Here is a 12,786-nt window from a genome sequence, read left to right on the forward strand (position 1 = left end):
TCTGTCCCCGCCTTCAGTCAAATCATTCCTTTGGAACTGCTCTTAATGTGAATTTTAAATGTATTCACAGTATTTTGCACTTAGAGAATATTTGGTTTTTAAATTTAAAATTGATGGCCTTGTAGTCATTCCCAACTTCTTTTTTTTCTCTCACAACCGACATTCAGTCTACCAGCAAATAGCATTCTGTCTTTGAATTGATCTAGAATTCAGCCCCTTCTCCCCACCGTCACTGCTGCTCCCCCAAACCCTGGCCCCCTTCATCTCTCCCTGGGACCCCAGCAGCCTCCCAGCTGGCCACCCCATTTCCAGCCTGGCCCTTGAAGCTCGTTCTCTCTGGGGTTGAAGGCAGTCTCTCTAAGAGAGAAGTACAGCATGTAATTCCTCTGCTCAGGCCCCTGCAGGGGCCACCCACCTTCTCAGCGTAATATTCCCAGACCTTCCCATGGGCTCTGAGACCCTCTGCGGCCTACTGCTCCCTGGCCCCAACACTGGCCTCCTGGCTGTGCCTTTTACCACTCTGTCCCTGCAACCCCTGTTCCTGTGGTGCCCGCATTGCTCTCCTGACCCCCTGGGTGCTTCCCTCCCGCTCCCGGGGCTGCTCATGTGCCACTTCCCAGGCCTGCTTAGGGTTTGGCATCGCTTCGACTTTATTCAGTCTTTTATTTTTTTTAATTTTTTTATTTATTTATTTTTGGCTGTGTTGGGACTTCGTTGCTGTGCGCGGGCTTTCTCTAGTTGTGGCGAGCGGGGGCTACTCTTCGTTGCGGTGTGCAGGCTTCTCATTGCGGTGGCTTCACTTGTTTCGAAGCATGGGCTCTAGGCAGGTGGGCTTCAGTAGTTGTGGCACACAGGCACAGGCTAGTTGTGGCTCGAGGGCTCTAGAGCGCAGGCTCAGTAGTTGTGGTGCACGGACTTAGTTGCTCTGAGGCATGTGGGATCTTCCCGGACCAGGGCTCGAACCCGTGTCCCCTGCATTGGCAGGCGGATTCTTAACCACTGCGCCACCAGGGAAGCCCTTTATTCAGTCTTATTGGCTCAGCACCCCCATGATAGAACATTTGTTTTTTCATGGTTGATTGTTTCTCTTCACCCCTAACCCAGGCTGCCCGCTCACTAGAATGTGAGGTTCAGAATTGCGGGAACTTTATCTGTTATGATCACTGCTGTGTTTCTGGCACCTGGACGGTGCTGAGCACGTAGTTGGTGCTCAGGACGTATTTGTTGAAGAAATCAAATCAATAAATGAGTAAACATTACTGTAAAGGAAAAATTGTGTTATGTGTCATTGAATGCTTCCATAAGGTAGGCGCTTCTGATGGTGTAAAGTTACTTTCTTTAAATACACGTCTTCATCAAGATCGTTTTGTAGAGTTTGAATCCTGATCGCTCAGACTTGTTTTTAGGTAAACTGCTGTGCCCTTAGTTTGTTTTTTTCTTTTTGATACTGGGACATTCTCTGTTTGGAGTTTTTGAATTGAGGAAATACATGTTAATCCAGTAAAAGAAAAGCTCAGTGGTATGGTAGGGACCATAATCTTTGACATGGTCCTTCTGAGTTGTGTTCAGATATGTTTTCTTTACTACAAGTCAGTAGAAATTTAACTATGACCAAAACAAAGCATTCTCGGGTTGATGATTCAGCTTCTGCTGTGGAACATTTAGGATTGAGGGACTGTCAACCTGGCATTTGGATGAAGCCTTGAAAGAAGATACAGCTGTAACTTTTCGAAATGAAACTTTAACCTTAAATGTGTATAAAATAAAAGCAGGAATACATTTTCATTATAAAGTTGGAATCTGGAAGTGTAATTGCTGGGTCAGAAGGGGGGAGCAGTTTAAATTTTGAAACCTGCTCCTGAATCACCCTGTGAAAAAGCTATCCTCTGCCCCACTGGATGGGAGTCATCTTTTTAATTTTTGCCAGTCTGATGGATGACTTTTTCTGAACAGCTTTATTGAGCTCTAATCTACATACTATAAAATTAATATCCATTGTACATGTACAATCCTCTTGACTGCTAGTAAATATTCAGAGTTGTGCAGCCATCACCGTAATTCAGTTCTAGAACATTTCCATCACCCCAAGAACTTCTTAGTAGTCAATCTCTGCTCCTATCCCCAGACATAGGCAGCCACTAATTTGCTTTCTGTCCCTATAAATTTGCGTTTTCTAGACATTCCAAAGAAGTGAATCACATAATATGCTGTCTTCTGTCCGGCTTCTTTCACTCTGCAGTGTTTCTGAGGTTCATCCGTGTTGCAGCAACTATAATTTGCTCCTTTTTTTATTGCTGACTAGTATTCCACTGTGTGGATGGACCACATCTGGTTTATCCATTCGCCAGTTGATGGACATTAGGATCGTTTCCAACTTTTTGTCATGAGTAATGCTGCTCTGTACATTTGCATGAGTTGTAAGGTTTCACTATATTTTCTTGATATATGTCCTTTATCAGATATATGATTTGCAAATATTTGGTCCTGATCTTTGGTTGTCTTTCAGTTAATGTGTTTTGAAGTACAAACATTTTAAATTTCGATGAAGTCCAGTTACCTTTTTTTTTTTTCTATGGATTGTACTTTCGATATCATACCTGAGAACTCTTTGCCCAGCCCAAGGCCATCAGAGTTGTTTTGGTGTTATATACCTGACAATTAATGAGGTTCTTTTTATGTGTTTATTTGTGCTTGGACCTCTTCTGAATTGCTTGTTCATCTGGGTTTACTTTGACATATGAGAAGTATGGCCAAAAACATACCTAAAAGATGAATTGGTATAGCACTAGGAAAGATGTACATTCTATTTTTGTATTTTATACCATATGTATTAGTTTTCTAGGGCTGCTGTAACAAGTTACCAGAAACTGGATGGCTTAAAACAACAGAAGTTTGTTCTCTAACAGTTCTGGAGACCAGAAGTTGAAAGTCAGGGTATCAGCAAGGCTGTACTCCCTCCCAAGGCTTTGGCGGGGGGGGGGGCGGGGGGGGGCGGGGTGGGAATCCTTTCTTGCCTCTTTCCAGCTCCCAGAAATCCTTGGCATTCCTTGGCTTGTAGCCACATCACTCCAGTCTCTGCCTTGTCTTCACACGGCTTTCTCTCTCCCTGTGTTTTCCCTTCTGTTTCTTATCTGACCTGACAAGTGACCTCTTGTCATTGGATTTAGGTCCCATCTGTATATGATCTGGAATGATCTTATTTGAGAGCCTGAGCTTAATCACATCTGTAAAGACCCTTTTTCCAAATAAGGTTCATTCTCAGGTTCTGGGGGGGTCAAGACGTGGACAGATCTTTTGGGCGCCCCGTTTAGCTCCTTCGTTACAGTGTCTGCATTGGCATTCAGGTGCACATCGGCCGGCATCCATCGTGTGTCTTTGGTTTTATATCACTTCTTCTGTCCTTGGAGGCTTGTCCTCATTGTGCTCCAGACCAAGGAGCAGTTCCCTGGTATCTGGAATTTTGGGCTTGAGATGTTGATACAAGGTGGGATGATCTCTTAGGAAAAGATGAACCTTTTCTGCAATCTCTCTTTCCCTCTTTTTTCCCCTAGGGAAATAAATGCTCTTGTCTTCCTGTACAAGTGTTACATGATGTTTCATTCCTCAATATTATTTTAGGCCTTTGTTTGCAAAATTTTTTAAAAAGTGAGCAGAGAAATTATGAAGAAACTGACAATAGGCTTAGACGTTGGTTTCACCAGGGAGTGGGATATGTTTGGAAGTTTTCTTATTTTTAACAGATCTGTTTAGTGTTTGGAAGTTGTTGCATAAGTTTCAGAGCTGAAATTTTAGGTAGAACCTTGTAACTAACAATAACCCCTGTGGTAACAATTTTTACTACATCTGTAGCTCACCGTTTGTAGGCACTCTTAGTCTGGCTGGGTCAGCTCAGAAGTTTCTAGGCATTGAGGTGCACAGTGGGAAGGGCTGTCAGGTCATTTTGAGGTTGAAGACCTGAGGGCCAATTTCGCTGTGCCTGACCAGGACCCCTCAGTGTTTGGTGGCGCGGCGAGGACCAGCAGCCAGGTGGCGACTCCTCCTCCACCACGACCTTTCTTCGTGGTCGGGGTGTCAGACACTGTCTGCCCACACGGAAGGGGGGATTGTCCCTAAAGTCACCCCTGGGAGAAAGCCTTTGCCATAGAGTTAAGTAAAATAAAAATATCACTTCCTTTAGTTCAGCAGTCGAAGAACTGAGTAGGGCAGCCGTACTGGAAATTTTTAGTGTAATCTTACTCATTCTAAAATTAAATTCATACTCTGAGAACTTGACAGCCAGCACCGTCATTGCATCTGCTGTAGGATATCCTGTCCTTTGGGGGCCCTGAATTGTCTAGCGTAGAACATGAGGGAGTTGGGCTAGATTTGCCATCCGCGAAGGTGTACTCAGCATCTCTTCTGTGCCAGGCGCTGTTGCAGGTGCTTGGGTTACACCTGCGAGCAAAGACCCCAGCCGTCTTAGAGCTTACGTTCCAGCAAGAGGAGATAGACAGTGTACATACATAGTAAATTATGTAATGTAATAGGTGATACGTGCTAGGCAAAAAAGGAGAAAGAGAAAAGGGTAAGAGAAATGGCAGAATTGTTAGCATTTCAAACTTTTTATTACAGACACTTGCAAATATGTAAAAAGAAATAGAATTGTGTGAAGAAACCCCACAAACCTATCACTCAACTTCAACAATTGAATGAATGTCAATCTTGCTTCTTTATACCCCCCATTCCTTCCAATCCTGTGTTATTTTGAAGCAAATCTCAGGCATCACACATTTATCGGTAAATGTATGTGTTATGGACTGAATATTTGTGTGTCCCGCCCAAATTCATATAGTGAAGCCCAAGCCCCTAATGTGGTGGTACTTGGAGATGCGACCTTCTGGGAGGTCGTCAGGTTTGGCTTGGGTCATGAGGGTGGAACCTTATGGTGGGGTCACTGGCCTCATAAAAAGAGGAGGAGAGAGTGGGAGGGCGCTTGCACTCTGCAAGTCAGGAAGGAGAGCCCGCCCCGGGGGCCCAGGCAGGCGCCTTGCACTGCAGCCTCCAGAACGAGGAAGACACTTGTGTTGTTTAAGCCACTCCATCTGGGGTGTTTTGTCACGGCAGCCTGAGCTAAGACAGTATGGATCTCTAAAAGATAAGGACTTCTAAAAAACATAACTGCAAAACTTTTGTGGCATCTAAATAAAACAATTCCTTAGTATCAAATATTCAGCGTTTACATTTCCAACATGTCTGAAATGTCTTTTTTTAAAAAATTCTTTGAATTATTTAGTATCCAAATAAGGTTTTTAGATAAATGTCTTCAGTCTCTCTTGAAATCTTGATTTCCCCCCATCCATCTTTTGCTCCTTGCAGCTTCTTGAAGAGCCCAGGGGGTGTGTCTTGTGGTCCCCTCCCTGGACTGTGCCAGCTGTGTCCTGTGGTGTCCTTGAACACCATCCTCTGTCCTCTGTTTCCTGTAGGGTGTCAGAGCCCAAATCTGGATCAGAATGCAGTTTGGATTTTTCTGGCAAGACTTGCACAGGTGGTGGTGTGTTCTTCCGTCAGTAGGCGCAATAATGTCTGGTGGTCTCTCTTTTTGTGTTGGTAGCAGATATTTATTCTCACATCATTAATTCCCTAAGGGTTGCAAAACCGTGCTATTTAGTCTAATTTTACCGTTTCTTCATTTATTATCTGAAAGATTTCTGTAAAGAGTGTGTATTTGTACACACACACACACACACATTTGTTTATGTTACTCGGTTACCTAGTGGTATAGTTTGTATAGGAAAGGCAGACCAAATGCTTGATTCTTCTCCTTTACATAACTTCTCAAAATGAGTTAGTTCACTGGTATTCTTCATTGGTGATCAATTAGCTTTTACTTATTTTTATTTTATTTTATTTTTGTAGTATCATTATGAACTTAAGGATTTAAACGTGCTTGGTTTGTTTCAGTCCATCGCACTTGTTATCCTTACTGATGGGCAAGTGCCCTCTTTGCCAGCGTGCTTGTGAGTGTAGGAATCTTTGTTAGTTTCCTTGCTCTCTGGTATGATGCAATGTTCCAGACTCATTTTATGCATTTCCTGCCCTGGACCGGGAGTAGCCATTCTCCAGGGAGCCCTGATTCCTTCTAGTGGGATATGGTATTTGGAGACCCCAGTCTGTGTGCTTGGGCTTCTAGTTGCTGTTGGGCTTTTTCAGGGGGCAGAGCTAGGAATTTAAAGGTGGAAGCACCTCCTGGGTTCACTTTGATCTTTTCAATTCAAATTCAGGACTTCAGGGTTTTATTTAACCGCTCTGTCCTCTGTATTTGCTTTCTTCCTGCTCTTTTATGTTTTCTTTCTTCCAGTTTTCAGGGATGCTTGGGGATGATAGTGTTAGAGTGAGGTTCTCAGACTGGATCAGAATCCAGTGGAGAGCTCGTTGGAACCTGAGGCCAGGCCCCACCCCAGAGTTTCTGATTGAGCAGGTACGGGGTGGGGCCTGGGGGCCAGCACTCGCAACAAACACCCGGACAGTGCTGGTGCTGCGGGTCCAGGGAACTGCTTACTCCACCTTCCACAGCCTCTGAATAACACTTTAACTCTGCCATCAACAGTGTGACTAGTGAAGACAGACTTAAAACCTTTTCAGTAGTTCTTTGTGGCATTTGGATCTGTTACCCCACTAGGAATGAATAGTCAAATTTCTGCCAACTGCACATACATTTAATAACCTCATTTGTTTTATTTTTTCCTGATATTTTTAGGGAAAGCTTTTTTAAAATTTAATTTGTTTTATAAGTATATAAAATACATGCTTCCAAAGGCAAGTCTACCAACACGATACATTTAAAACAATCTAGCGTATACCCCTGTCCTCTCTACCCTATCCCTGCCCTTACCTAAATAGTCTTCTTCTATAGGAGACATTCATACATATTTGTATTTCCCTTTCTTACATAAGAGATTACAAACTACATACACATTTTCCCACTTCGCTTTTTTCCCTCAATGTTTCCTGGTGGACATAGCGTGTGGAGATCTTTCCCATTGCTTTTTATAGTTCCCTAGAACTCTGTCGTGTCCGTGTGCCGTGGTTTATTCCACCGGTCTCCCATCAGTGGAATTTGCATGGTTTCGTCTCTTGCTGTTTGACATAGTCTTGCATTGAATAGCCTTGCGTGTGCATCTGTCTTCTCATTTTCCCTGTGTACCTGTCGGGGTAGAGCGCTGCAAGGATTGCTGGGACTGTGGTAAACACTTAGTTTTGCTAGATATTTTCAAACCCCCTTCATAATGGCGCACCTTTTGAAAACTGCAGTTAGACCACATTGAGAAAGAGAGTGATCTTTGAACAGACCTTAAGGAGGTGAAGGGGAAATCCAGGGAAAGAGCGGTTTGGGAACCCTTCTGTCCAAAGCCTCGGGTCAGGGGCGTGCCTGGAGTGAGCAAGAGCTCTTCCTGAACTTGCAATTGCTGTGATTCAAACTGCTACAATCTTACTGTATTTCCTTTATTTTAAAAGTATGTAAATCTTCAAAGGCTGATTCTTCAGTCTTCTCATATTTAGATGCATTTATCCGATCTTTCTTTTTCTGTTGGAACTCTTCAGTTTTAAGTCTAGTGTGGTGTCTGAGTGCTAGAGAAGGTGACTGCTGTCCCCCTGGTTAGAAGTGTGTACTCAGACCTCCTTAACGCTTGGCATGTGTGCTAACTTGTTTCATGTCAAGAAAGAAAGACTTCGGGACTTTCTATCTTGTGAGTGGTCTCTGTGTATTGGTTGTGGTTCCTTTTCTGCAAACTCCCACAGTATGAAACTTGATTAACACTCACACATTGTACTTTGTCCCTTTGGTCACACCTGCGGGGTGGTGACTGTTGCGTAGACTGGGTACCAGGAGTGAGGGACACAGGGTGGGGGAGGGGAGCACGTGTGTCTGTCACAGTCAGGCTCGGGGGAAAGCTGGATGGAACAGCCTAACATGAAAACTAGTGATGACATGGCAGGGCGTGCTGAGTTGTGATTTAAAATCACCGTCATTTTGGAAGGCCTGACGCAGGGGATCTGTGACAACTGACGACCAAGTGTAGGCGATTCCCATCATGTCGACTGGAGGAATTACTGTTCTTTAAGCTTGGCCTCTGCGGCGCAGAGCTGTGGGAGGGTTCATTTGCTTTTCTTCTCAGTATGCACCTTCCAGTAAAGGCAGCGCAGTGTTTACGCGTAGAAATGGGCCATCAGTTGCCTGGTTGTTTTCGGACACAGGCTGAACCTTACTTTCTATCAGTACTTGCAGAATCTGGATACCATCTGGGTCTTTTTTGTTCTTTCTCATTAGCCTTCACTCCCTGCCCCCACCCCCAAATGTGAAAGCCTTTCATGTACAGATACGCTGGGAAGACCCCTGGGGAGGGCTTCCGTGTTCCAGGAGTACACATTTGATATTAGTTTTCCCCATGAAAGAGCTACCAATTTGAGGCATTAATTCAATTTTATTACTACATTGACACTACACATAAATTATGGCAAATACGTTTTACATATTATTGAACAGGCTGCAATGACTTCCCAGTTTGTGACTTTGGACATTTTTTTGTCCATTTGAAGGTCTGTTGTACTAGAAGCTGCTGAGGAGAAATTAAGGAACGTACGGTCTGAGGGTGAGCGCACGTGTGCTTCGGGTTAAAGACAGTGCCCTCCTTAACACTTCTTGTTTTCAACTAGGAGTCAGCTGCCTAACTGTGAAGCGTAGCTTTATTTTGTTAACAGCATATTTAAAGAATGGCTGTTTTTATAAACTTTTATATAAAGCAAATGTTAGATAAATTATATATTTCCTCTGATTTTTTTGAAGTAAAATCATAGCATCTCTTGCTTGGAAGGGCCTGAGGTAGGTTACCTAGTCCGAGTCCGGCCACTCCACAGCGGCCTGGTCTCCAGAGACCCAACTAGGAGATCGTCAGGTGCGGATGAGCCAAAGGCAGATCCTCTGTCTACACCACACACTTCTTCACGTGGAGCCGCAATCCACCCACTAGTGCTGTGGAGCCATAAATGATAAATCTGACCCTTTGTTTTTAAGTTAAGACGTTGCCCGCTAGATAGTTGAAGACAGCCATCGTATTAACAGACTAAGTAATCTGGATGTCTTCAACAATTTAAGATAAAACGCGAGATGCATTTTATTAGAAAAGTTACTCTTTCCTTTTACTGAGATTACTTACACTAAAGAATTTGAAGAAGAATTGTACTGTATGAGAGTATCAACAAATATTTAAAATCTTTATTTAAGATCTTTTATCCAACATAAGTCTCCGAATAAAGATACTGATATTGAAAATATGTGGTAGCAGCTGTTTAGGAAAGCTGTACCTCAGCGGCAGATTGGCTGAACACTGGGTTTTATTTGCCACTTTCTCATGGTTGTAACTTCCTGATCCTTTCATACTTCTGTGTTAGGACCTTCACAGTTTGCATGTTTAAGCACTGGTAACAGTGGGATGCCAGTGACAGAAAGGTGCACTCTTGTTGGTGGAAGGTCTTCTGGAACCTGTGTTTTCAGCCAAGCGGTGTCAACACAGTCACTGCAGATTCCTTAGGAAACAATAAAATGAGGAGGCAGAGAAGCAGCTCGGAGCGGCAGCCAAGAGCGTTGAGTTCAGAGTGGGCTGCCCGGTGCAGCTCGGCCCAGCTCTGGTGCTCGGGAGCCACTTGACTCAGCTGGGTGGGCAGATGCTGGGTGCCTGGGCCTCCACGTGTGGGGTGGCCCTCGGTCCCGGGGCTGCTGGGAGGGCTCGGGGCGCCTGTGCAGAGTGCTGTCCGCGAATGCACGGTAAACAGAGGGGCCCTCTCTTGACTTTTCGTTAGCTAGTTCTCACCTGGGGCCAAACCCTCTATAGTTAGCACATCCTCCCATGTCATCAGATCAGATTACGTAGGTTTTTTTGCGGGGGGTGGGGGGGGTGGGCAGGGGGGCGGCAGCGCAAATCAGATGCTTTTATTTTTCCCTTTTGAGTCTGCTATATACTCTTTTCATAGTTGTGTCAGTTTTTTGCGGCTACTGTAACAAATTACGTAGACTTTGTGCCTTAAAGTAACACAGAGATATTCTCTCAGAGCTCTGGAGAACAGAAGTCTGACGTGGGTCTCGTTAGGTTAAAATCAAGATGTGGGCAGGGCTGATCCTTCCCGAGGCTCCAGGGGAGAATCCGTTTCCTGCCTTTTCCGGCTTCTAGAGGTGCCCGCGTCCTTGGCTCTCTGGGCCCCTCCGCCTTCAAAGCCAGTGACACCAGTTCAGTCTTTCTCGTGATGCCGTCTCTTTGGTTGTGGCTCTTCCGCCTCCCTCTTCCCTACTTAAGGACGCTTGTGAGTCCAATGGGCCTGTCCAGATAATCCAGGATCATCTTTTTAAGGTCAGTTGACCAGCAGCCTTAATCCACCTGCAGCCTTAATTCTCCCTCGCCATGTAACATAACATGTTCCCAGGCCCCAGGGAATAGGCCAGTTACGTAGATTTCCGACTGCCCGTAACATGCGTCTGGGAGAGAACCGTTGGAAATAATGATTCTATAAGTATGAAAACCCTGTGTCCTTCCCAAATGAGAGGTGACTTTTTTCAGTTTCCCCCGAGGCACAATTAGTAGCTCTGGAGCATTCAAACCACGTTTGGTAACTTACGCTACCTTTTCTGCAGACTGTTTAGTGCCAAATTCAATCTTATGTCATAACCGAGTCCTAAAATCTTTAAAAAATTATTACATAAACATTATAGGAACATTAGCAACAACGAATGTATGGCTTTTTGAACATAGATAGAAACATTTTTCTTCTAGATTAAGAGAATATGTGCCTTTATTTTAGTCTAGTTTGGACATCGCACATTCCTGAGATGCAGACTGTGAGCCCCTCTGAAATCTCCTCCGCCTGATGGAACCACTTTGCGCGGTTTGGTTTGGCTGTAGATTTCCAGGAGGATGAAACATTCACTGCTTGCTTGTCTGCGGGAGGCGTTTTCACACACAGCAGGGCTGTGGACTCAGTCCTCTACTCTTTACGTATCAACGTAAGACTGATTCTGTTCTGGTTGCAATTGACTGTTAAGAGTTGAAAATCTGAATTTTAAAAATGCTTTGACACTAAGTAACTTTGTGGATTTGCAGTTCTAGTGGACCCTAAAATAAAAGTTTTGTGCGTAAAATGATTGAAAGTTTTCATTGCTCTTTAGGTTGGTGAAGGGTGCAACAGATGATGTGTGACTGACAGTTTGTGACTGGCCCTGGCCACGGCCGGCAGAGCTGGGTCTGCCGCATCCTCATGCGTTTGTCTGGGCCTGTTACTTAGCTTTGCTTAGACTCTCATCTTAGTGATAGCATCTTGGGTCTAAAAGACTGTCTCGCCTACACGTTTCTATTTTTAGGTATAATCGACTTCTTTGAAAATTAGAGTTGTTTCAGAAGTAACCAGCTTTTTACTGTCTTAGTGTTGGTCATCTAAAATCCAAATGAGGGACTTCCCTGGTGGTTCAGTGGTTAGGACTCTGCGTTTTTCACTGCTGTGGCCCGGGTTCAATCCCTGGTTGGGGAACTAAGACCCCACAAGCCGCACAGCGTGGCCAGAAATAAACAATCAAATAAAATCTGAATGATACATCTTTATCTGTAGTTATTTATGTTTTGTTGGACATGTGTTAGTGTCTTTTTACGTTGGTAAAAGTTAACTACTTTATAATTGTTCTTCTGTTTTAAAAATTTTAAGAAAATGTTAAGCTGAGTTTGTTGAACTATGACCCATTTATGCTTAAGTCACTGAAATCATCTTTCTGAATTCTTCCCCCACCCCGTGTTTAATTAGTTCTTATCTGCTTTTAACATAGAAAGTTTAAAATTACATGATTAATGCATGAAATGTATGCTTCTAAAAATCTCAGAGCATGCAGTCATAATTCAGGAAATAGTGAAGATCTGCATCAGTCATCTGATTGCGTGGAACAGCAAATCTAATCACAACTGGCATAAATAAGAAAACAGGTTCAGATAATCAGAAACCCGGGGCTCTGCCCCCCTTTCTTGGGGAGCGTCTGAGCTGGGCTTTCCTCAGCCTTTGGGCTTAGGCCCAGCCTGGGGTCAGGTGCCAGCAAGCCTGGGCACCATCCAGATGGAGTGCCTGCGTCCCTTTGCAGAGCAAGGCCACTGTCCCTTGATGTTTCCCTTTACGTTTGAGTGGCCCCTCTGCCTGTCGTCAGTCATTGCTCCTGCCCGGGTGCTGCCACGCGCCGGTGCTAACGGTCCGCAGACGCCCCTGGAGCTGCCTGTGGGTGCCCTGACTTGCCCCAGCCTCATATCCACATGTCCCCAAGTGAGTGACGAGACACACACACACACACACACACAGGGAGAGAGAGATTTATATTGGGTTGGCTGAAAGGTTTGTTCCGTTTTTTCCGTAAGATGGCTCTGGTAGCGCCTAGTTGTCTTTAACTTCATTTGAAACAATTTGGTAGATTGTATTGTGACAGCTGTCATATCAGCGTGCGTTTAAAAAAAAAAACTTACCAAAACTGGTGAATTTTTGTGTAGCCATTTTAATGTTGAAGGTGGAAGAAGAACAACATTTTTGGCATATTATGCTAGATTATTTCAAGAAAGGTAAAAACGCAACTGAAAACACAAAAAAAGATTTGTGCAGTGTATGGCGAAGGTGCTGTGACTGATCGAACGTGCCAAAAGTGGTTTGCGAGGTTTCGTGCTGGAGATTTCTCACTGACCGATGCTCCACGGGCGGGTAGACCAGTTGACGTCGATAGCGACCAAATCGAAA

The 12,786-nt window shown here is 44.3% G+C and overlaps 1 protein-coding gene across 3 annotated transcripts in view; it reads left to right on the forward strand.

Moving 5' to 3' along the window:
* Positions 1–12,786, forward strand: part of TRAPPC10 (trafficking protein particle complex subunit 10) — a 91,894-nt gene that overhangs the window by 5,805 nt on the left and 73,303 nt on the right. The gene's annotated exons all lie outside the window — the stretch shown is intronic.

Source organism: Eschrichtius robustus, chromosome 6 (genome assembly GCF_028021215.1).
Source record: "Eschrichtius robustus isolate mEscRob2 chromosome 6, mEscRob2.pri, whole genome shotgun sequence".
NCBI lineage: Eukaryota > Metazoa > Chordata > Mammalia > Artiodactyla > Eschrichtiidae > Eschrichtius > Eschrichtius robustus.